The 25456-nt window shown below is 47.6% G+C and overlaps 1 protein-coding gene across 2 annotated transcripts in view; it reads right to left on the minus strand.

The window, feature by feature from the left end:
* Positions 1 to 25067, minus strand: part of LPAR2 (lysophosphatidic acid receptor 2) — a 59952-nt gene extending 34885 nt beyond the window's left edge. Inside the window, exons 1-3 of one of the 2 annotated variants that reach the window (XM_083599871.1) lie at positions 24113 to 25067; positions 22913 to 23002; positions 14023 to 14134 (exon numbers count right to left, since the gene is read on the minus strand). The gene's annotated coding sequence lies outside the window, so the exon portion shown is untranslated. Of the gene's footprint in view, positions 1 to 10465; positions 10641 to 14022; positions 14135 to 22912; positions 23003 to 24112 lie in introns of those variants that run through there. The other variant, XM_083599872.1, reaches the window with a different exon arrangement.
* Positions 25068 to 25456: the final 389 nt, after the last annotated feature.

The following is a 25456-nucleotide window of genomic DNA, read 5'->3' on the forward strand; positions in this document are numbered from 1 at the left end:
ATTGCATGGTTTGGCCTGGCAGAAACACATCCATGAACTCTGACAGGCCTCTTTGCTTTTCTGGGTGGAGGATAGTGAGATGCTTGTGTTTGTGCAGAAATTGTTCCACCCACTACTGACATGTGGCCCCCCAAAAGGTCTCTCTGAAGGGAATGTGGCCCTTGGACTGATAAAGTTTGCCCACCTCTCTGCTAGTAGAAATTCATCAGGCAAGTCTGCTACTTAAGGCTTTGGCTTGGGGTATGTAGCCCACAGCCGATCGGCATCGGATCACATGGACCTCCAGTGCAAAAGAGGCTTCTTTGGCTGTCATGTGGCCAGGCTGGGCCAGGGACTCCTGAAGGCACATCCTCACATTGCAGTTCCTTGTGTTGCCTTCAGATCCTGACATTACAACGGCAGAGTCCCTGAGCAGGTCTGGATGTTTTACTTGACAGTCTCACCCAGGAAAGATGATGAAACATTCCAGATGCCAACTAACGCCATGGGATGGATGGAGTTCATTTTAATCGTTTCAGGGAAATAATAGTTCCATTGAACTCTAGGACCTACCCGTCACTAAGCACTGGGGAGTGAATGCAGCAGTCCTATAATCTCACTCCTTATAATCAGTACCACAAACTGTCATAGGGAGATATGAGGTGTGTGTTTTAAATAGCAAGGTGGAAACCTAGTCATGGTATATTTGCCAAAGGTGATGACAATAGGTATTAGTAATTCAAAGTTGCCACTCAAGTTTAAAAAGAGGAAGTGTTTGAGCTGATTTTTTTAGCATGTTTCTGTTGCTACCTGCTGATCCCCCACCCCCAGAGTATACCCGAGAACAGCAGTTACTGCACAGATGCCTTTGTGAGTCCCATAACCCCACCTCCCACCCCCGAGAGCATCAGCATCTACTCTGGCGTGACACCCTGAGTAAACACACATTTTTCTACAGAGCCTTCCTTGGTTCTCTCTGGGGACGGACTAGAGAGGGAAGGCTACACATCACCAGAGAAAGTCCCACGGCCGCTGCTTCTTACATTTCTCCCCCTCCCTTGCTTAGGAGCCAGAAATTCAGGTGGTGACCCCCACCAGGCTGCATTTGGTCCACAGGCTGTTGGTTACTGATCACGGCTCTATGTTTTCTTTCTCTGCTGCTTGTTATCAGCTTATCCTCTCAGATTCTCCTATGTCAAGGTCTCACCAACACCAACACTGGATATGGTCCTATGTGTCTGCACCGAACATTGCCCAAGCATTCCTCAGGCAGACCTTCAATGAGCCTCTTAGACATCACTAAGCCCAGAGCAATGTGAGACCCTTATTAAAACCCTGGTTTGGTTTTCTCCTTGATACACAGAAATGAGGAGGAAGAATCCTAAGGGTGAGACCAGGTGCCCATAGAATCCCCAGAAGTAGGACCTGAGCACCACAGCAGTTCCCCACTTGGGCTTCAACAAGCTTCCCCTGCTGAAATCTCCTCTGCTACATAACTGGGGAAGGGACAGGGCTGGTCCCTTTTGCACTTGACCACCAGACCTGATCCCCACACAGGGCTGAGAACACCAGCAGCAATGTGATAAGGAACTCTGCTAGCTGTTTCCTGCACTCTGCAAACCAGTCCACGCGCTTGAAAAATACAATGCAGAAAAACAGTCTTCCTTAAAAGGAGCACAGCTCTTTAAGTTCTTCCTGCTTCTCTTCAAACTACATTGGTACCCTGTTTACAAACTTAATCCGTTCCAGAAGTCCGTTCTTAAACCAAAACCGTTCTTAAACCGAGGCACGCTTTCCTTCATGAGGCCTCCCACCGCCGGTGCCCTTCCACGATTCAGATTCTGTTCTTAGCCCGAAGTAAAGTTCACAAACCAAGACACTATTTCCAGTTTTGCAAGAGTTTGTAAACCAAATCGTTCTTAAACCGGACTGTTCTTAAACTGAGATACCACTGTAGCTGCAAAAGAAAGGAGGGAGGATTTATTTGGGGGGTGGGGGAGGTGAAACGTGGAGTCAGGTGGAATGTGGAGTTATTTGGCTTAGAGTAGACACAGATCAGGGTTACCATTGTTTCAACCAATCCCCTTTGCATATCTGCTTGATCTCTCAGCATCATCTTAAGCCTTGAAAAGCTTCATTTGCAACTCGTACTGTTGTTTAGGGCAGTGTTTCCTAATTACCTAATTACAAAGGACTCCTATTTTTCAAGTGCCAAGTCACTGACCCCCCACTTCTGAATTTTTTTGTTAACTCTATGGTAGTTACCTGTGCAAAGCAATTTTCTGAAGAAAATGTGGGGAAGCCCCTAATAAGCAAAGGACTTTAGGTATATTGAAAGTGTTCTATGTGCAGAAGTATTTTTATATGGGGAAGTATTCAAACATGCTATTCCTTACTTGTAATCTGAGATGCAAAACTTTGCAGCATATGCTTCTGCTAACTGAGGGGTCTTGCACCTTCAAGACATAGGTGAGGGCTTGGTCAGGGCTTGATAAAGTATTGGTGAAGACTGAGTAGAAAACAGCTGGAATGTTGTAATGTTGGTAATAGTAGTAGTAGTAGTACCTTTTACCTAGTAGTAGTAGTAGTAGTAGTAGTAGCAGCAGCAGTAATAATAATAATAATAATAATAATAATAATAATAATATGCCCCTTTCATCCCTGGCTTAAAGAGATTAATTTTCTAGCCCATTGGCAATTCTTCACAACACCTCAAAATATTTGTTTGTTACAATTTTTGCAAGTGTAAAACAATGTTCTGAAATGTGGGCAATCATTTTATGCAATGCTTTAGGAAAAACAACAATTTCCAATACAAAATGTGGAAGATGGCTCAGAATGTAAGCTTGAAGTTCCTAGTTCAAATGTCACTTCAGCCATGAACTCATTAGACAGCCTACAGCAAGTCCTGCTGCCCTTTGTGGGGCTATTGTTTACAGAGACAGCATATGTGACTCTGACTCTTTGAAATGCATTATGTAAATACTAAGTATCGCTATTATTTGCATATGCAGACAGGTGTAGGAGGTGTAGGAGTGGCTATTGATGCTGAACACAGTGATGTGATTTTGGCATTGCGCTTCATGGGCTTACAGTCCTCTCCCTTGAGATGCGTCTTGCTTCACTTATTTCAAAGTGTGGTTCATCTGATCCCTTCTGCTCAGCTGGTGAAGGGATTCCTGGCCTTCTGCCCCCAAATCCCACCCTGCCCTGATGGTACCACTGACTGAGCAGAAGAAGAAGAAGAAGAAGAGTTTGGATTTGATATCCCGCCTTTCACTCCCTTTAAGGAGTCTCAAAGCGGCTCACATTCTCCTTTCCCTTCCTCCCCCACAACAAACACTCTGTGAGGTGAGTGGGGCTGAGAGACTTCAAAGAAGTGTGACTGGCCCAAGGTCACCCAGCAGCTGCATGTGGAGGAGCGGAGACGCGAACCCGGTTCCCCAGATTACAAGACTACCGCTCTTAACCACTACACCATACTGGCTCTCACAGGAAGCAAAGCTCACCTATACTGCAGAGAATGGATTGCACCCTTCTCTCTGCTACTACCAGGACACAAGAACAGAAAATACTTATTACGCGTCACTTGCCAGAAAAAAGTGTTCAGCAGACGCCTTGAACATCTAGCGTACGATGCCATCAAAAGGGATTCCGTCAAGGAGAGATTCAGAATTTGTAGAGGCCTCGGACCTCCTATAACAGTGCTTTCTCCAGGTGGGGAGCTCTTGTTCTGACTCACAGGTGCTCCAAAAGAAAGGCACCCATGGCGGTCCTGCAGCCACTGCTCATGCAACACTCAGACTGGCAACGGAAAATGTCAGCTGCGAATGAAGTTGCTGTTTCCTAGTGTGGTGACATATGAGATGATGATGAGATTTCCCACAAAACAAAAATTGGTACCAGCAGAAATGCTGCCTGAATCCCCCACAGCTGCCAAGTAAAAACAGCACTAAAAAGATGCTTGAGTCCCCCGCAATGACTATGGGGTGGATGTACACCACAAAAAAACAAATACCCACCTCCCAGTTTTTCTCAGAAGTCCCCGTTTCCTCTTCTGCCCCCCCCCCCACGGTAGCTCTGCTCACATTCTCAAAGCATATTTAAAGTACTGTTATATCACTGTTAACGGTCATGGAGAATCCTGGGAACAGTACCTTCTAAAGGGTGCTGGCCTCATAGAGCTGCAGTTCCCAGCACCCTTAACAAACTACAGCTCCCAGGATTCTCAAGTGGTATAAGAGTGCTTTAAATGTGTGCTGTGGCTGAGACCTCTGTGCTTAAGGAAAATCATTGTGGCTAGATCAGCTGATATCCACAGTCATCCGAGCACAACAAAGCTCAGAATGAGATCAGGCTTGCAAAAGAGGCTAACAACAACAACAACAACAACAACAACAACAACAACAGCAACAACAACAACAACAACGGTTTCTTTAGCTAAGAGGAAGAACAAGCAACTGGTAGGTCCTCTGCTTGGAGAAAATGGAGAAATGTTTTTGGGTGACAGAGAGAAGGTGGAACTACTCAACACCTACTTTACTTCTGTCTTCGCCCAAAAGGAAAGCAATGCCTAACTGGGTGATAACAGAATAAATGATGGAAAGAGGGAGCTGCAGACCAAAATAGGAAAAGAGGTAGAAAGGGAACACCTAGCTACTTTAAATGAATTAAAATCTCCAGGACCTGATGAACTGTATCCAAGGGTTTTAAAGGAGTTTGCAGATGTAATTTCAGAGCCTTTGTCTATGATCTTTGAGAATTCTTTGAGAACAGGTGAGGTCCCTGCTGACTGGAGGTGGGCAAATGTTGTCCCTATCTTCAAAAAGGGGGAAAGGGAAGACCCAAGTAACTACTGACCAGTGAGCTTGACATTGATACCAGGAAAGGTCCTAGAACAGATAATTCAATATTACTAAGACCAGCATGGGTTTCCAAAAAACAAGTCATGCCAAACGAATCTCATTTCTTTTTTTGATGGAGTTACCAGCTGGGTGGATCAGAGGAATGCTGTGGACATAGTGCACCTTGATTTCAGTAAGGCTTTTGACGAAGTCCACCATGATATTCTTGTGAGGAAGCTGGTAAAATGTGGGTTGAAAGAGGTAACGGTTAGGTGAATTTGTAGCTGACCAAACCCAAAGAGTACTCATTAATGGTTCCTTGTCATCCTGGAAAAAAAATGACAAGTGGGGTGCCATAGGGTTCTGTCCTGGGCCTGTTGTTCTTCAACATCTTTATAAATGACTTGGATGAAGGAATTGATCAACTCTGCAGATGACACCAATCTGGGAGGGGTGGCTAATGCTGCAGAAGACAGAATCAGAATTCAAAATGACCTTAACAGATTAGAGAACTGGGCTCAGGCTAACAAAATGAATTTCAGTAGGGACAAATGTAAGGTTCTGCACTTAGGCAGGAAGAACCAGATGCATAAATACAGTGGTACCTCGGGTTAAAAACTTAATTCGTTCTGGAGGTCTGTTCTTAACCTGAAACTGTTCTTAACCTGAGGTACCACTTTAGCTAATGGGGCCTCCCACTGCCGCCACTGCGCAATTTCTGTACTCATCCTGAAGCAAAGTTCTTAACCCGAGGTACTATTTCTGGGTTAGCAGAGTCTGTAACCTGAAGCGTCTGTAACCTGAAGCTTCTGTAACCCGAGATACCACTATATAAGACGAGGAACACCTGGCTTACTAGCAGTATATGTGAAAGAGATCTAGAGGTCTTGGTGGAGCACAAAGATTAACCTGAGTGAACAGTGTTATGCAGCAGCAAAAAACAACTAATGCTATTCTAGGCTGCATCAACAGAAGTCTAGTGTTAAGATCCCACTCTTCTGCCTTGGTCAGACCACACCTGGAATACTGTGTACTATTCTGGGCACCACAATATAAGGATATCGACAGAGGGCAACCAAGATGATCATTGGTCTAGAAACCAAGCCTTTTGAGGAACGGTAGAAGGAGCTGGGCATGTTTAGCCTGGAAAAGAGGAGACTGGGAGGAGATATGACAGCCATCTTCAAATACCTCAAGGGCTATCACATGGAAGATGGAGCAAATTTGTTTTCTCCTGCTCTGGCAGGCAGGACTCGAACCAATAGCTTCAAGTTACAGGAAAAAAGAATCCGACAAAACATCAGGAAAAACCTTCTGACAGTAGGAGCTGTTCAACCGTGGAATGGTCTCCCATGGAAGGTTGTGAACTCTCTTTCCTTGGAGGTTTTTAAGCAGAGGTTGGAGGGCCATCTGTCATGGATGCTTTAGCAGAGATTATTGCATTGCAGGTGGGTGGACTAAATGACTCTTGGGGTCCCTTCCAACTCTGTAATCCTATGATTCTATTTGATATTTTAAGGTGTTCAAAGGACAGAGGCAGGTCCATTTCCTCTCTTTTGTCCATTTTAATACCACCTGACATTGTGCAAAGTTTACTTTGTTCGTTAGGACCTGAGATCTTGCAAAGCTTATCTTTTGGGTTTTACAGTGCCATCCTTCACAGAAGGAAGAAATCCACCTGGATCCTTCCCAGGTGAAGTTGTATGGGACTGCAGCCTTAATCACCAGTGCCTTATAATGCAACCCTAACCATGGTTACTCAGAAGAAAGAACAGGGAACCAACCCTTTCTCAAACCACTTTCAACTTTCTTTCAATAACAAACTATGGTCTATCTTCATCCACAGATAAAAACATCTATGGTCTCACTTTATCCATCGATGGCAAGACAGACTTCACTTCCAGATACTTTGGCTGCTCATATGGGCCCTGGTTCCCTCTGTATGAAAGCATGCATCCTATGTGGTGTCTTTGTTTTGTGCCCAGAGGATTGAAAAGGATCCCAGGGGCTGCATAAGCCAGCAGCTCAGCTGAGGAGAGGAACAATTGCAGGAGGGATAGTTACCACATCCCTTTGAAATGCAGGGAAGTGAAAGAGCGGGGTGGGGGTGGGGCAGCCTCAGTGCTGACAGGTAAATAATGCTTCCCTGGCTTTTGTCTGGCCTTGCTTTCAGTTGGGCAACATCTGACCTTGCAGCTTAGCCTCAAGGGTGGAGGTGCTCACAAACAAGACTAGGAGACTCAACAATAAGGCTGCACAGCTGCTCCCTGGCTCTCAGGATAAGCCTACTGTTCAGGGTGGTGAAATCTGGGCCGACAATATCACCTCTATCAGTGCATCAAATCTGAGGCCAGCTCAAGATATTCTGGTCCCTGAGTTGTAAGATCCAAAAGGTCACTCCACCATCCCCAATTAGGATGGGGAAGTCCACTTGGAATATCTCTCTCACAAAGCCTTGCTGAAATACATGAGACCAGCAATGACCTATCCCCTCCAACAGCATATGAATCCATATGGCTAATGTGACCCAACAACCCAGCCGGCCTCCCTCACACAGAGCTACTCCACAATCTACTAAACATGACTAACCAAGCTCAGAAACCCCTAACCTCTTGCAATATCAATAAAGAAAAAATAAAAACACAAAGGACCTGCCCATGTGATGCTGGCACAACACACTAAGAATAGGCAATAGAAGGAAAAAACAATCTCTCTCTCCACCTCTCCTTTCCCTCAACTGCAAGATGGCTATGACAAAAATGTCTCTCACCAAATGTAAATGAACTGTGAAAAACTATGAATTGAAAGTGGAGACATTCCCTGTTTATCTGTTTGCTTTGTAACACAAAACCCCACAATAAAAACTAGTTTAGAAAAAAATATCCATGAGACCAGGACTACTGAGCTTTTGCAGGGCTCACACTCACATTGCCAGGGTTTGTTCAGGAGAAGTTGCTGGCTAGCTGCACCCCCATAGTGTCAGCTCTGTCTGTCACTCACCCTGCCACACTGAATGGAGAGAAAAAACAGACCCCCCCATTGCTCTTGGAAACACCCCTAGGGGCCAGCATGGCCAGCCGTGGCCCATCCCATTGGAGTATGCAGGCAGCTTTCCCACAGAAACTTGGAATTGTTTGCTGCTGCTGCTGCTGCTGACCTGGAGGCATTGGTTGCTCAAGTACCCCACGCTATTAACCAAACCAAGCACTTCCCCATAGTGGGCCAAACAGCTGTGCTAAAGTGCACTTGTGGGGTTTGTGCTCAGATATGGCAATAGGAGAAAGAGGCACATGCTCTTCCAAGAATGCTGAGGTTACACCCCAACTCCGTTTTACACTTACTATATAAAGACAATCATGTACCCCACAATTTCTCTCTGGTATTGAAGCACAACTTTTTAAAACAATACACAGCAGACACCTATCAGTCCAGTCGCAAGTTCCATCAAGATCCTTCAGCCCTCCCCATTCCTCCTCATGATTCACAAGAAACAAATTGTTCCTTGTTCCCCTGAGAAGACCATTGAGAAGTTGAGAAACAGGATTTCTGGGATCCATCTCCAGGGCCTCATGACTGGAAGAGTTAGGAGCACAGGTAGGAACCCAGGACTCCTAGCCAAGAAGCAGTTTGATTCAAACGCTGCCTCCCAATCCGGAAGGCTAGAAACCTTCTCCTTGCCCCAAAGAAATGCTGAAATTGTTAGAATTCCAGCCAACTGGGAAGAAGCCAGCTCTGGTTATGTGTGATCACAATGCCTCCCTCCTTTATGGGCTGGACAAACCCAGCCCATTCTTTAAACACTGCCTCCTGCTCTTAAACAAGTTCAGACTCCTTCTCCAAATGCAGCATTTTTCAAATACAGTAATCTCAAATTTCCATGCCCTTCCTGCAACTCCCTGCCCCCCATTAGAAAGATGCAACTCCAAGTAAAGAGAAAATGCTGCACATGGACACACTGACAACCACCGTCCCTCCTCAAACGGAGTCATTTGGAGTAATTCAGGAGCACCTTTCCACCAAGTCAGGCAGGAGAAGCCCACCCATGAGGCAAGGTGAGGCGACTGCCTCAGGCGAGAGGATTCACAGGGGCAGTAGATCCCAATGTAGATCTTTACCCCCTCCCTGTCCCTTTGTTCCTGATGTACAGTGAGGGGGGGGGAAGCATTTGATCCCCTGCTAAATTTTAATGGTAGGTTTATTGTAGCTGTGAGAGACAGAATAACAACAGGAAAACCCCCAGAAACCCAGAAGACAAAAGTCAGAGATTGATGTGCATTATAATGAGTGAAATAAGTATTTGATCCCTTTGCAAAAGATGACTTAGTACATGGTGGCAAAACCCTTGTTGGCAATTACAGAGGTCGACTGTTCCTTGTAGGTGGCCACCAGGTTTGCACACATCTCAGGAGGTATTTTTTCACACACTGAGATGTGTGAAGTTGTTAAACTGCCACAAGGGCCAGATTAAACCGACCAGTGGGCCGGATTAGGTCCCCAAAATGGACTTTGGACATGCCTGTTCTAGGCTTTCTAGAACACTTGCAAACCGCTCTCTGGCTGCAGATCTGGTGAGGGTTCACCACAAGGTGCAGCTCCTATATGGAGCTGTTTTAAGCAGCCTGCACATCCGAGGCAAACAATAATAGTCAAGGAAAACAATTCCCTGGACTTTTGCCAGATCTGTCACTGCGGTTAATTGATAGCGGTTAATTAATAGTTAAGTCAAGGGTGATTTGAAGTTTGCTTTGCCCAAATTTGTCAATTACTTTTCTGCTGGAGAAACAGAGAAGTTTGAGCGATGTCACTCTAAGCTGTTTTTGTTTGTGCAAAAAGAACAACAGTTCTTTGAACTGTTGTGTGAAAGGACGGTGAAAGACCATTTGTTGGAAAGGCGGATTTCTGAATTTTTGCTTCATGTTATCAAGATTACTCAGTTACCACTGAATATGCTGATCCTGATATCGAGCAACATCTGTGCCGCTGCCATTTGGTAGCACATTATTTTTGCAAGACAGGTAATTTTCAGCAGTGACTGCTCTGAAGACAAAATACAACCATATGAGGCGACTTATTGGCAAAATGCAAACTCTGGCACCCCACTGACACTTTCCCAAATGGATATTATTGTGAACAAAACTATGGCAAATACTCATACTTAGTTCTATCTAACACAGATTTAGCTCGTGAAGCGAGAATAGGGTTGTTCTTAGATTCTCAAGGAAGAAACAACCCGTGAATAACTTCTGTTGCATTTCTATTCCCGCCTTCCCTGCAAAGAGCTCAAGGTAGGGCGCGGAAGCCTGTCTTCCCACCAACTCCACGTTAATAGGACTGAGGAGAGAAGGTTTGCTTGGATGCCTCAAGGGATGGCGACCGCGCAGGCAGACCTGCAGGGAACCGGGGGCGGCCGAAGTCCGAAGGTCCAAACTCCGCGTCCCAGTGGGTCCCCTCCCCAGAAGGGGCCCTGCCTGGCCGCGGCTCCCGGGAGACGCCCGCCTTTGTTGCTTCCGCAACTCCTTCTCCCCGACCGAGGGCAAGAGCCGGTCCGCCCAGGCTCCGCTCCGCAGCCCCCGCAGTCCTTCCCCGCCGCCGCCTTGCCTCCCGCTTCCCGCGCGGCCCCGAAGCCGAAAGGCAGCGCTTACCTGCGCGCCCCGAGCCCGCCGCTCTCCGCCGCGCTCTAGTGGTGGGCGCCGCGCTCCCGCCGCGGCTGCTTCCTGGAGCGGCGCCCGGGAGGCATCGCGGAGCAGCGCCGGCCTGGCCGCTCTCGCGCGCGGAACAAAGCCGGAGCGAGAGGGAAGCGCCGCCTCGGCCCGCCAAGCGCCGACTGCGCCGCGGCCGGCGGGCGCGCCTCTCTCCGCCTCGGGCGGCCTCCTTGGGCCCGCCTTCCTCGCCTCGCCCGAGGCCCTCGGAGCCACCCAGCCCGGCAAGCGGGCGCCTCAGAGAGGATTGCAGGGGGCGGCATCTCTGTGGCCCCCAGGAGGAAGACGCCACTCGGGCCCCTGGCCGGCCACTTGCGGCCACGGCAGGTTTCGGCATCCCGGGGGGGGGAGGAATGGGGGGGGGAGGTCGTGGGATAAGGGGAGAGGGCAGGGGGCAGAAGAGATTTTTCCCCTGCCCCAGACTAGAGGGGCACAGATTCCCAAGGGCGCACCTGAATGTGATACTCCAATAGCACCCCCGCTTAGGCGGGGCTGAGCTGCATCCCTCGCTATCAGGCCAGTTGCAGTGAGGGCACAGGGTCCTGCAGCCGGAGGGGGTCCACAGGCACCGCCTCAGGCAGCAGATGTTGGGCGCAACTGAAGACCATGCATTTAAAGCACATGGCTTCGTCCCCAAATCCTAGGAGATCTCATTTGCTCCACATGGAGCTACAAGTCCCAACACATTTCACAAACTGTCATGCCCAGGATTTGGGGAGAAGTCATATGATTTAATTCATGATATATACATAGCAGGATGTGTGGGGTGTATGGGGGGTACCTCTGGTGGGGGACGTGTCATGTTCCTTCCGGGGTTGTTTGTCCACCTTTGGTCCCCACCCTGCACTCCGCTCTCACCTGTGGCTCCTCTCACCTGTTGGCTGTTGTGAACAGAGTGCAAAGCTTAAGAGACAAGTTGGGTTTACTGTTAGGAGGGTCAATCAGTCATGTTGGGATATTGTGGTTCTTGCCTGGCCTGATGAAGCTATTGGTTATGCAGGAGTATGGTTGCAGCCCTATGGCGGAAGCCCCACTGAACGCCATGAAAGGCCATAAGGCAGAATAGAGGAGCCTGTAGCCCTCCAGCTGTCGAAGGACTCCATCCCACCAGTCCACCCCGCCAGCCCTAGCCCAGTGGTCTGGGATGCTGGAAGGGCAGCAACAACATCTGGAGGGTGTCGGGTTCCCCATCCCTGCCCTAAGGCCTGCAGCTCATGTTTATTCCCAGTTGGTTTTAAAAGAATGTGCAACCCAGTCCTGGGTCTGTTTACCTAGAAGGACGTCCCACTGTGCTCAGTGGAGCTCACATCCCAGTTTGTGTGCATAAGCAAATTGACTCGAAAGTCAGTGAAACCCCAGAAGTCAGTGGGCAGCCTTAGGATCTTTGACCTACCTCCGGATTAGAGGGGCTTTAGAGCAGTGGGTGTCTTGCCAACCAGGACAATCCAGTCCAGGGGTCAGCAAGGTTTACCTCGCCTAGGCCGGTTCACTCCAGCAGAGATCCCTCCATGGGCTGGATCATGCATGGGCGCATGCACCTGCCATTTCCAGCATCTGCGTCTGTGCAGATGTGATTTCCCACACCACGCCATGCCAATTTAGTGCAGCGCGTGGGGACTCGCCGAGCACGTGGCTCGGTTTGGGGGCAGCGCGTGGGGTGGTTAAACCCCGTGGCCCATGGGCCTTGGGTTGCCGACCCCTGATCCAGTCTATCTGGGCGGTCACACACACAAACATGCAATTAAAAAAAACACCACAGTCCATGCACCCTCTGATTCTACAGTTTAGCATTGATTGTTTTGGCCTGAGCAGAGTAGTTAGGGAAAGGGAACTCAGACTCTTGGATTCAGTCTTTCATTCACAGGAGATGGGGGGGGGGGCGAGGAGGGAATGTTAATGTGTTTGGATGTGTACACATGTTAGATCTCGCTCTGATTGTAGGTTGGTTTTGGGGGGAATAGGGGTGATAGATTCACTGCAAAGACACACCTGTACTTGTGTATAAAATGTTTGCAGATATGTGTATTACAGTCATGGCAGCTAGAAAAGTTAGGAGGTAACAAAACAAAGCTGACATTCCCTCCATTGCATAAAACGTTTGCCCCGAGGATGAATGCTTACGAGAGAGATCATAATAGAGGGGCAACATTCTGGAAACTTCGAGGGTGGTTGTAATCACTTCTGTCTATATCTGTAGGAAAGGCTTTAGTTTGGGGGCAAAACAGGGCCAGCAGAATGAGGCATCTCCATCAGGCAGTGGCAGCCTCTGGCTATTCCTCCTGAGTCCTCCCCGCCCATTCCCAATGTTGGGGGGCAGAGCTGTGTGTGCCATATGGCTGGCCCTGCATCCCTTAAGCCAGACTCATACCCTCAGGTGCAGGGCAGGGCACAACCCCAGTGCCGGGGTTGAAGTAAGACTGGGCTGCCATTCCTATCCACTTCTGTGCCTGCAAATGAGCCATCTTGTCATTCCTCCCAGGCAGCATGATATTTTGGCCCAGGCCTGAGGACAGTTTAAAGGATAATTGTGGAGTGAAACCAGGCCTTCCCTTACACCCTCTGGGTGGCGGCTGCTACCTACACCCACTTCCAGATAGTGGTTCTCAGGCACAGAGACAATGGTGCAAAACCAGAACTCAGCACTTCTTTTGCCCACTGGTTCCTTGTTGGTTCATTGCACACTTACACTGAGGCAAGTGCAGCTGGCATCTCCCTCCACTTCTTACCCTGGAGACACAGGATGGGTAAATGGGAACTGGCCTTCCCATCATGCCTGCAGTTTAACCTTTGCAATGATTGAGAATGTTGCTCCCTCAGCCTCTCTCTTGCCTCCTTAGTTGGTCATCACTTAGCATGGGTTTGATAGGGTTGCCTCCTTACTGTTGTCTTTACTTGAAGGTGACTGATTTTTGCATCCAGAGAGAGCCTGCTGCAGCTCTGTTCATGTCCCCCACTACCACCTTTCTTCTTCTTTACTATCACATTTCTCTGTTGCTATTCAGCTCCTGGTAGAAACCTCAGCAGGAGTTTTTATTCTCCAGCTTACAAGTTTTCCGCTGCTGTCCCATCCCCCACCCTTTAACAAGCCAGTGAATTATGGCCCTCCTGCTGGCCAAAAATCTCTCCAGGGCAGGCAGGAAGTGGAATGGGGCTTTTCCATGAGGCCTTGAAGATGCTGGGGCTCCCCTCTCCGCTTCCCCACCTCCTCCCCATTTTAGCCAGCTGTAGCAGAGAGAGTAATTTAAAACCAGCTTTCTTTAATCACTGCCACATGTGTGAGGCTCCGCCATTCATCTTACCTTTGCAGGGTGTGAGTCACTCAGCTCCAGTGGGGGTTGACATGAAGAAGAGCTTCCTGAAAACAATAGCAATAACCAGAAGAGTGGCAGGTTTGCAGGTAGACCAGGGTAGGCTCCCAGATGGAAGGAGGGCCAGGGAGAAGATGCTCTGGCTTCCTAAGCACCAGCAAAACAATTATGTTTAGCCCCTTTATGCTCTACCTTTCTTCTGTCTTCTCAAGGCAGTTCATGTGGTCTCTCATCCAGACCCTGCCCAGACCTAGACCCACTTGGTTGTAGCAAGATGGTTGCTTCAGGTGCCTTCAGACCATCCCTGAGAAAGAATGAGATACAGATGCTTAGCAACTTACGAAGCACCCAATCCCTAGATGTCCAGGTTCTGATTTGGGATTCCTCAGCCCTCTGTTGCCTCATAGAGAATATGCCACAGAACAAATAGTGACCTGTCCATGTTTAGATGAAAAGGACAAAGATAACAAGACATTCTGATGCCTGAGATGGAAAATTCTAACTGATCTTGCCTGCACTCACAGGGCCTGGAAAAGTTCTTCCAGGCAAGTCCTGTTGAAACCAGTGCAAGCTGCGCAAGAGCATAGTGGCTTATTTCAGTGAAGCTTGTGCAGGAGAACTTCTCCATGGAATATATCGCACAGTTGGGTCACCTCAGTCTGCTACTCTTCTGGGCCTTCAAAATCTACAGCCTGAGTTGGCCAACTCCCCTTGCCCAGCAGAAGGTCTGAGTGGGACAGTTGTGATTAACTGACAGATCACTCAGTGTTTAATTTATGACCTCCCTTCCCACCGTATGGTGCCCAATGTGGCTTGCAACCAGCATCAGCCCCATCATAAAAATAGACTAAACCCATTTTGTTAGTGAGGTGAGCATTCCTAAGTTATGGCTGCTCAGGGCCCGTCACAAGGAGGTGGAGGATGCATTGTTGGCAGAGATGCTGAACCTCACGCAAAGGGGGTTGGAGATCCTTAGCCTTTCCCCAGACTAATCCCCTCTCCAGCCCTGTCTTGCCCCCTCCTTGATTGCTAAGCTTTAGCTGGGTGGAATATGTCCTTAGACGCCGACAATGCTACTTGTTCACCTGGAGGGGGAGACAGAGAAGGGTAGGGCTGTGTGCAGAAAATAACCTGCTGGACAAAGGTAAAATCTGCAGCCATTGCTCTGCCCACTTTTGCCTCTGACCCTGCCCACCCCTGGCATGTGCCCCTCCCTCAAAAAAAGTTGGCCTACAGGAGAATGTGGCCCTTGGGCCGAAAAGCATTGCCCACCCACCCATGCCATGGATCACTTGATTGCGTGAGCCTGATGCCCCGCTGGCCTTGCACTTGCTGCAAGCCAAGACCCTCTTGGTCAGGACACACAGCACTGCAAGGGGCTCCGTCTGCTCCCCTGCGGCAATGAGGCACATCCACCCTGATCAGCACCGAGTTCTTCCACACCAACATCCACATGGCTCCCTCTGCTTAGTTCACAGCCGTAACTGGAGGGCACTGCAGATTGTCTCAGGACAGTGACAACCATGTGCTGAAAGGCCCTGAATTCGGGGGCGGGGGCGGGGGCGGGCGGGGGGATGCTAGAGTGGCATGAATGAGCATGGGAAGGGGAGCAGAGTCTGTCAAGGATTAAGGCTGCAATCCTATCCAGGGTTTCTTAGGAATAAGCTCAATTGGACTCAGTGACACTTAGCATCAGAAGACTGTACACACCCATAGGATTGGGTTGCACACACAGTGGTACCTCGGGTTAAGAACTTAATTCTTTCCAGAGGTCCGATCTTAACCTGAAACTGTTCTTAACCTGAGACACCACTTTAGCTAATGGGGCCTCCCGCTGCCACTGCGCGATTTCTGTTCTCATCCTGAAGCAAAGTTCTTAACCCGAGGTACTATTTCTGGGTTAGTGGAGTCTGTAACCTAAAGCGTCTGTAACCTGAAGCATCTGTAACTTGAGGTACCACTGTATTGCACTGCCAAATGAGTCACCTCTCTGTGCACTAGATGTCGTTTGGGCTTCGGTTTGATCCATGCTCAATGTTCTTTGTGGCTACTGCCTGCTTGAGTTCAGTCAAGCAGTCAAGCTTTGTTGACTATCTGAATCCACCCATGCCGAGGGCTGGAATTTCAGGGGGCGTGCTCAGAAGACGGCCCCTCCCAGGTCCGGCTTCTAGAAGACTACAAGGAAAACATGACTTGACTAAACCTGGGAGGAGTCAGAAATGGGGCTCCTGGGTTTTCTAAAGGACTCGCTATCTTTCTCCCCATAATTAAAGCACTGCCCAGCTGCCAAGAGCACTTGGGGATGGTAAGCCTTCCTGGTTGCAACTGAGGATAAGAGGCTTTCGAGAAGTTCTGGGGGTGTTTGACTGCAGGAAATACCTCCATCCCAGACTAGAAAATTCCAGTTATACCTGATCACTCGCATTGCACTGGCATGTGGTATAAGCAAGCATCTCTGTTAAAAAGGCATCTATGTTTTGATCTCAACACACACACACACACACATTGAAAAAGGACAGTTCCTCATTTTTAAAGGCAACTTGTTTGATTAGATCCTGGTTCTGCCTCCCACACAGGCAAGCTGACTGTAAACACATTTCCTTTGCAGTAAGTGCTGTCTGATTCCCTGGACCTTGGATTGCATCCCTAAGGAGCTTTCCCTAGAGAGCCCAGTTTACTTCCTTCTCTGGAGCTCATCCAATTTCACTCTGCACAGTTTGCATTCTTGCACTTGAATCATTCCTATAGCTCTCCTCTGCACAACAGGCTTTGAAGATCTTGCAACAACATATGAAAAACATGAAAAACTGCCCTGTTGGACCAAGTCAAGGTCCATCTTGCCCAGCATGATGTATCTGACAATAGGCAGCCCCTGCCTGATTCCTCCCCCACTGTGTGAAAGCCAGTGTCTGGTGTTCTAAACTAAACTGTTCCTATACAGGGAGGTTCCATTGAGGCTAAGAGTAGACCTAACGTCCTTTAAAAGCTGCGGTGAGAGGAGAGTAGTGAGAACTGCAATGTACACTACTTGGTACACTGTTGTGTTGTGGGGTCTACATTGTGAGATTATGGCATGGAGGGTATTTGCAGTTTGCTGGCTCCTCCAAGTGTGAGATTTCATTTGCTCTGGTGGCTATCATAATTTTCTTCCATTTACACCCCAACTTTCCTTCACTGTGGAACCCAAGGTAATGCGAATTGGGCTTCCAAGGTGGTCTTCCTTCCAGGCATTAACCAGACTCGGATCTTGCATGTCTAAGAGCATGTTGAACATCCTTGCAGGCTGAAAGTGGGCGATATCTTTGCAATCAGCTGCTGAAGGAAGCTGGCAGTTCTTTCTCACTTGTCACTTCAAAGGCAGGCCTAGCATCTTGACTTCATGACATGCAAATTGCTAGGAGGGTGGGATCAGAGATCATTCACATCCCCTTCCCCAGGGAACTGTCTCTGATTCCAACTCCTCTGTTTATGAGGTTGCTTCTTTTTTGCCCATTTTCTGCAAATACATCTGAGTTAACTGCAGCCAGCTTGCCTTGTGACCTTTTCTGTCTTTCAATAGCGCTGTGCTGGGAATGACTGCAGTACTGCTTGCAGTTTGGGGATATTCTAAAAGAAAGAAAAGAAAACACAAACAAATACTCCAGCTCAGAGGTTTTGAGATTTCCCACCTGGAGTGGGCTCTTCTCCATATGGATTTCTTTCTAAAGCCAGTTCCTATCTGCAGGGCAGCCCAGGTATGTTAGAGTATGGCCACAGAGTATGGACCAAGAACAGGGCCGGATTGAGGTTTGATGAGGCCCTCAGCTCTGAAGGTAATGGGGCCGTTTATATGTCCAGCTGTCCTTTGTCAACAACAAATTGTCGCTGTTTTTTTGTGTTGAATATATGCTATATGGTAATTTATGGCCCTAATACAGTGGTACCTCAGGTTAAGTACTTAATTCGTTCTGGAGGTCCGTTCTTAACCTGAAACTGTTCTTAACCTGAGGTACCACTTTATCTAATGGGGTCTCCCGCTGCCGCCGTGCCGCTGCTGCACGATTTCTGTTCTTATCCTGAAGCAAAGTTCTTTTTTTTTTTAAGAATAATTTTTATTAACCGACCAATCACATCAAATCAAACCAAATGACATAAATTACAAATTACAAAGCCGAATTTTAAATTTTTGTTGGGGGTACCCATATTTCAAGTTCCGAAGGGGATCCAGTCATCTTCTTGCTTCTTATTACTGCTTTAATGTCCACAAATCTGACCATATGATGTTCACAGTACTATCCAGTCCTTTCCTATTGTTTTTCCACATCTCTTCTTATTATTTTCATATATTTTTCCTTTCTCTTTGTGACCTCTGATAGTCTCCACAAGCGGGTTAAAACAGTTTGTAATCCTGTGTGGATATTTTTTTTTATCCAAGAGCCATATCCAGACGTTTTCCGTATAACATCACTTCCATAAATCAAAACAGTCTTAGCTTCGTTAATCTTCACAAATCTGTTGCCTTTCTCAACCTCTGAGGAGATTCACCAGGAAAGCAGTCTGAAAACAAATCCATTCCTCCTCCCGGTTATAAATCGGCAAAACCTGCCAAGATGGCGACTCTGTATTTTTTGCTGCGCCATTCCAAAAGCTCTTGTTCTTTACTCAATCTCCATAAAGCATACTTTTGGTTAAAATTCATTTCCACACAGTCTTAATCATCCTGTTTGGGTCAGTTAACCGACGGTTCTAACGAGGAGGGGTTCTTGGTTAATCACATAGAAGAAAAGAAAAAAAGGTTCCCCCCCATCCAGTCCCGTTGCCGACATACCCAGCCTTTGATGCATCTTCTTCGTAAAATATTCCTGTTGCTCCAACCCGTCGTCTTCTTTCACAGAGGTCCCTTCTGTTAGCAGTCTTCACTCCTGAAGCAAAGTTCTTAGCCCAAGGTACTGTTTCTGGGTTAGTGGAGTCTGTAACCTGAAGCATCTGTAACCTGAAGCGTATGTAACCTGAGATACCACTGTAGGTATCTAAAGCCACTTGCGCATAACAAAATATGTATTTTATCAAAGTAATTGTTGAACTGAAACCAGTGATATTTTAGGGAGCAGGTGAGCAGGCGGGGCCCATTACTTACATCATAGGAGCCTACATGTACATCCAGTTTTTACCCCTTTAAATTTTTGGGGGGCCCTTGGCACTAAACTATAGCTTATGGCACTGACCAAGAGGCATTACATGTAAAGGAGTATAATGAATCTCTGACTGTGACAAATGAAAAGCAGCCCTAGGAGGCTATAATTTTTGGTGGGGTAGTTGTGGGGAGGATACGGCTATTTGTCCCTTTCCCTGCCAGTTGTATCTTCATTCAGAACTGTCCCCCAGCTGCTTTTCTTCCATGGGGTTCCCAATGCTGGTATGCATCTGTAGCCATGGGAGAGGAAGAGCAGGTAGGGAGGCGGCCTTAACTGGGAAACCATGGCTGCCTGGGAAAGGACTAATTATTCAGGGTGGTGCCCTGTAGACTTGAGGACTACACTTCCCATCACCAGCCCTAACCAGCATGGCCAGTGCTCAGGGATGATGGGGACCACATTGGCTACCCCTGGATTAAGCAGCCCCTGTCCTCTCACTGCTCCCTCCTGCCACTGTGTGCAAAAACCACATACTTCTTTTTTCAAAACCCTCCAAAAACATCAGATGACACACATCAGGACATCTAGCAGGGCTTGGACAGGAGACTTTCCTAGTGGATGATGGGGATCAAGCCTCTTGTTAATCGGTGTGTGTGCAGGTGCCATTTATCGCTTCTGCCCCAGACACCAAAATGGGCCCAGTGATCCCATTGGACTGTCTTCCATGTTTTGCGCCTCAAGCATGGATTGGCAATAAAATCCAACTCACTTGCTTCTTGGGCTTTGCAGTTCTCCCTCGTTGGCACATAAAGGCAATGCATAGTGTTGGTGCCTCCCCTGTTTAGAACAAGAAGTCTGCTGCTTTTGCACACAGGAGAGTAGATAAACACAGCATCTTGCATGGGTCAATATTAGTTCCTGGCACAAAACAAGCCCCTATTGCAGCCCTAATAAAGGTGCCTGTGTGCCTGAGGAAGGATCAATAACTTGCCTTATCACCAAGTCAACAAGGGGCCTTCAGACTTCACAGCTGATCGAAACTCTGATTGGGTGAAACATGCTGACCTCTGGTGGAATTAGAACTTGGTTCAATCGCACTCCTTGCAGCAGGGCCTGAGCGACCAGCTGAGCTGCCCTGGCACTGTCAGTGTGTGACAGAAGGGCAGGCGCCTCCAGTCTGCAAAGACGCAGAGGAAATGAGACCTACCAAAACGGGGTCAGGACCCATGGCTGTGTCTGTGCGCACTTTGCCCTGCCGCTGCAACCTGCTTTTGATCCAGTGGCAGTTGATGGCTGAGGCTCCTTTCTCACAAACAGCAGATAAGAGGGCAGACCTCTTTTTCTGGAGTGAACCACTTCAGGGCCAAAGGGCACCTGGGAGGTTAAAGGCATTTTGGCATCTAACCTGCAGGCTTACAACAAAATGAAAAAAGCATCAGCTGTGGGGTAGGTGATAATTAATGGGATCAAAGTAGGTGTGGAGAAAGATTTAAGCTATTGTCGCCTCCTGAGGGTGGGGGGGGGGTGCCTCATCTGAAGCCTGGGATTTGCTTTGGCTTCAGGGAGGCATTTTCCCCACATCCCCAAAGTAAGTACAGTGGTACCTCTGGTTACGAACTTAATTCATTCTGGAGGTCCGTTCTTAACGTGAAACTGTTCTTAAACTGAGGTACCACTTTAGTTTAACAGGGCCTCCCGCTGCCACCGCGCGATTTCTGTTCTCATCCTGAGGTAAAGTTCTCATCTTGAGGTAAAGTTCTCAACCCGAGGTACTACTTCTGGGTTAGCGGAGTTTGTAATCTGAAGTGTTTGTAACCCGAGGTGCTGGTAACCCGAGGTACCACTGTAGTGGCTTCAAAAGAGGGATTTTGCTCAGGAGGTCAGCTGGTGAGGGTTAAATTCCCCCCATTCCATGCTCTTTTTCTCATTAATTATTAGACTCCTACCTGATATGATTAAATGCTTTCTTTATATAAAAAAAATAAAGCAGGTCAGATGCAAAGAGGCATTTTATGTCAAGGGTCCTTTGGCCCGCAGAGTGCAGAAGAGGGTAGATCCCAGCTGACAAGGACATTCCATGTTAAGAAGAAGAAGAAGAGGAGTTTGGATTTGATATCCCGCCTTTCACTCCCCTTCAGGAGTCTCAAAGCGGCTAACATTCTCCTTTCCCTTCCTCCCCCACAACAAACACTCTGTGAGGTGAGTGGGGCTGAGAGACTTCAGAGAAGTGTGACTGGCCCAAGGTCACCCAGCAGCTGCAGGTGGAGGAGCGGAGACGCGAACCCGGTTCCCCAGATTACAAGACTACCGCTCTTAACCACTACACCACACTGGCTCTCGAGGGAAATGAATTTAGCCCAGCCATGCTAGGGATGCTGATTGACTACTGAAGAGAAGAATATTAATGTTAGAAAGAATAAGATGTAACTACAATTCATTCATCCTAGGGACGCAGGTGGTGCTGTGGGTTAAACCACAGAGCCTAGGGATTGCCGATCAGAAGGTCGGTGGTTCGAATCCCCGCGACGGGTTGAGCTCCCGTTGCTCGGTCCCTGCTCTTGCCAACCTAGCAGTTTGAAAGCACATCAAAGTGCAAGTAGATAAATAGGTACCACTCCAGCGGGAAGGTAAATGGCATTTCCGTGCGCTGCTCTGGTTCGCCAGAAGCGGCTTAGTCATGCTGGCCACATGACCCAGAAGCTGTACGCCGACTCCCTCGGCCAATAAAGCAAAATAAGCACTGCAACCTGAGTCGGTCACGACTGGACCTAATGGTCAGGGGTCCCTTTACCTTTACCTTTACAATTCATTCTTATATGCTGTCTTCCTATGCTGGATTGATTAATCAGTTGGAGACATTGATTTTTTTAAAAAATTGCTTGATAAAAAGTGCTCTCAAGTCTTTGACTTTCCCTTTCCCCTTTCTCAGATGTAAGGGGATTCTTCTCCTAGATAGAGCCTGGAGCCCTTGGATTGTACACTCCCAACTCTTTCCTCTGGAGTTGGATCACCTGACGTCATGGTGATGCCAGGTGTCTGTCAAAATGGTCCACAGGGAGGGAGGTGGCTCAAGATCTGGCCCCTCAGCCAGATCCTTTTCCAAACCCCTTCTATCCACCCCTCCTTGACAGAAAGCCCCATTGAGCACAGAGGGAATTTGTTCTGAGTAAACATGCTTTGGCTTGGACTCTATAAGTCATAGGATTAATACCAGCTGATGCATTTTGAATTGGGTCGGAATGGGTCACAACAGCAGGAGGAGAGGCTTCCCCAGGTACCACTCCCCCCCCCTTGCCCACCGCAGGGGTTGTGAACTTGGCTAGGTGCAGATGCGGACAGGATTCTTCCAGCATCCTTCACAGCTACGTAGGAGGCAGTTCAGCAAGGGAAACCAGCAGGACAAGCTGAAGCTGCTGAAATTCCCTTTTTGCCTGGCTATTAAAGGTCTTTTATTGCACCTGGTCTTACTACAGGGCAACTTGGTTACAGTGAAGTTTTTTTGTTTGTTTTTTAAGGGGTACAGTTTTACACGAACCCTCCGGGACAGACTCTTTGTCTCTCTAGCCCAGCTATGTCTGTTTGGACTGGCAGAGGCTTTTGCTATCAGCTGTCACTTGATCCTTTTTAAATAGGGTTGCCAGGAATTGAACCAGGGATTTTTTGAATGCAAAACATCTTGCTCTACTGTTGACCTAAGTTCCTCCCCAGATGAGGCCTCCTTTCTCAGAGATACCACTGGGTTCATAATATGTGGTAGCATCATAACCCCGTTGCAGGTTATTCTGTCCTACTGATGCTGAATAACCCCTAGTTCTCCTTCCATGGGTTTTACCCCCATTTTATCCCTAAAACAGTCTGGTGAGGTAGGTAAGGCTGAGAGAGAGAGAGTATGACTGGCCCAAGGTCACCCAAATGCGCTCTAGAGCTAAATGAGGATTTGAACCTAAGTCCTTGTCTGGCACACTGACCTTATCCGATGATTCAAGCAGTCATGTTCTGAGTCTTGTGGCTCCTTTAGGGCAAGGGACAGAAACTTTTCCTGGATTTGTTTGGTTATGCTATGACAAATAAATGCCTTTATTTATATAAAAAAAATACTTGTACATCACAATGTCATTTAAAAATCATTTTATAACAGTAAAAATACACACCCTACATTTTAAAATTACAGAGCAGCAGCTAATAACTATCGAAAATGTTTTTCTTAATTGTCTGCAAGAGTCTGACGACAGAAAGGTTTTATGGCAAACATGTAAAGGTTAATGTACAAGGCACCTGCCAAATCTCTCTGGGAAGATGATTTCACAGGACTGGGCTGATGACATTGAAGGTTTCAGTTTGTCAATTGAGTCTCAACAACCACTGAGGCTCCTAGAGATGATCTCAGTGGTCAAGCTGGGATAGAAGAGATCTAGTAGTCCCTAAGATATCCTAGAGCTCAGGGCTTTGTAGATGTATTAGTCTTTAAGTACTGTAAGTCTTGTGATGGTTTCTTTTTTCTTTTTTCTTTCTGTTTTGCTGCAGAATGTCTAATGGAATTAGTTAGTTATTAAATTGACTGCTTGTCCACACTTTTGTGGAAATCAAAAGCAGGGTGGAGGCGGGGTGGGGGGTGGAGAGGAGGAGAGGCCCAGCCCAAGAGAGCAATGCTGCTGAAACAGCCAAGGTTCAGCTGAAAACATAATGTATGAACCCCAGGACAGGACCCAGGAGAAGCTGCCAGCCGTTCCCTGCAAGGAATGTGGGTAGGTACTACCCTGTTCTGCAGTGTGCAAAAGGTGGCCCACACACCGGCCACTGCAGAGCACAGTCCTCTCCTTGAAGGGTTGCTGGGTCCAAGTCTGCTTTAAAGATAAAAGATAAGAAGGGAGAGCCTTGAAGCTGCCCATAAAGAGAACCCGGATGTCAGATTGAGCAGGTCACCTGGAACACAGTCTTCCCCAGCGTGATGGGATGCATGTTATTTCTGTTTAGATTATACACATTATTTCAAAGTGTGCATTAAGCCATATAAATTAGCAGATGCAATTTTGATGTAAAATGCTTTTAGAGTCAGGCCTTTGTTTCCCTTTCAGACTTAGCTGCAGAACTGACAGTCTAGTGTTCTCTTACACACACATGCACACACACACACACACACACACACACAGTGTGTACACTCCACCTACCTCGGGATCTCCTCTGGCTGCGCATGATTTCCAGCTGTTTGGTTTCTGGGGCAAGATGTTGCCCTGGCTTCCATTACAAAAGGGGATAGTACTTCACAGGCCTTGCAGAACTATTCACTTAACAAAAGGAAGGGTTTGATCATTTTAGTTGTCCTTTTCTGCAGGTCCCAGTCTGGAGGCAGGGAAGACCCTGAGGACATTCAGCCACAAGACAGTCCAGTTGGGTGGCATCAACAAACAGAAGAAGAAATACTTCGTCAGAAAAGAGGTCACAGATTTGTCTGAAATGTGTATATGCTAATTGCAAATTGGGAAATAATTAACAGGAAAAAAAATTCACCCATATGTGCCTGATCCAGGTGCTGTCTTCTTGTGTTGTGCTGTCCAGGTGTTGGCTTCTTTAATGTGGAGCACGTAGCCTTTCAAACAAAGGATATTTCCAAAGAGAGAGCTGTCCTCTGAAACCCCTTCCGAGAGAGGACTGTGAGGAGGACACAGGGCCTCCCCAAACACCAACCAAGGCTTGCTTGCTTGGTTGGTTGGTTGGTGTGTGTGTGTGTGTGTGTGTGTATCGCCCTTCATCTGTAGATCTCAGGGCGGCTCAGCACATAAAAATACAATATATAAAAAAACCAAATGCATAAAACAAGAACAAAAAAACTGTACAAACCAATATCCCCTCCCACAACCACATCTAAAAGTGTTTTAAGATGTTAATCAGCCCAAGACCTGATGGAAGGGGAATGTTTTCGCCTGATACCTAAAGGTGTACAATGAAGGCTCCAGGCAAACCTCCCTGGGGAGAGCATTCCTCCAATGGGAGGCACACAAAGAAGGGCCTCAGAAGACGATCTTGGGGTCCGGGTAGGCTTGGCAATGAGATAGGCTTTTCCTCTGGGATCTTGGGCAGGTACCATGTGAGGCATTCCTTTAGATACTGGGACACCTGGAGTCTGCATTCAGAGGCAGCAGCTGCATCTGACCTAAAAGACAGGATGGTGCAAAAGTTGTTGTTGTTGTTAGTAGCTATATTTTTACAGATGTCTACTGAGAAGGTCCATAAAAAGCAACTGTCCCAAAAAGGAATGATTGTGAAAATAAGAAATAGTTTGGGGGGCAATCATTTTTCCTAGCCCAGGGCACCATATTACCAAAGTCCACCTCTTACTGGAGCCCTTTTGGGGTGATGGCAGCAGAGAGACGGGCAATACTACTTATGGGAAACGCACGGAAACACCGTTTAGCAAGATGAGCACCACACCCCATAGTGGCCTTTGACTGGACTTAAGCGTCCAGGGATCATTTACCTTTTTTTTTTTTAACTACTTATGGAATGCTCTGCTA

Source organism: Podarcis filfolensis, assembly GCF_964270895.1.
Source record: "Podarcis filfolensis genome assembly, chromosome: 2".
In the NCBI taxonomy this organism is placed as follows: Eukaryota; Metazoa; Chordata; class Lepidosauria; order Squamata; family Lacertidae; genus Podarcis; species Podarcis filfolensis.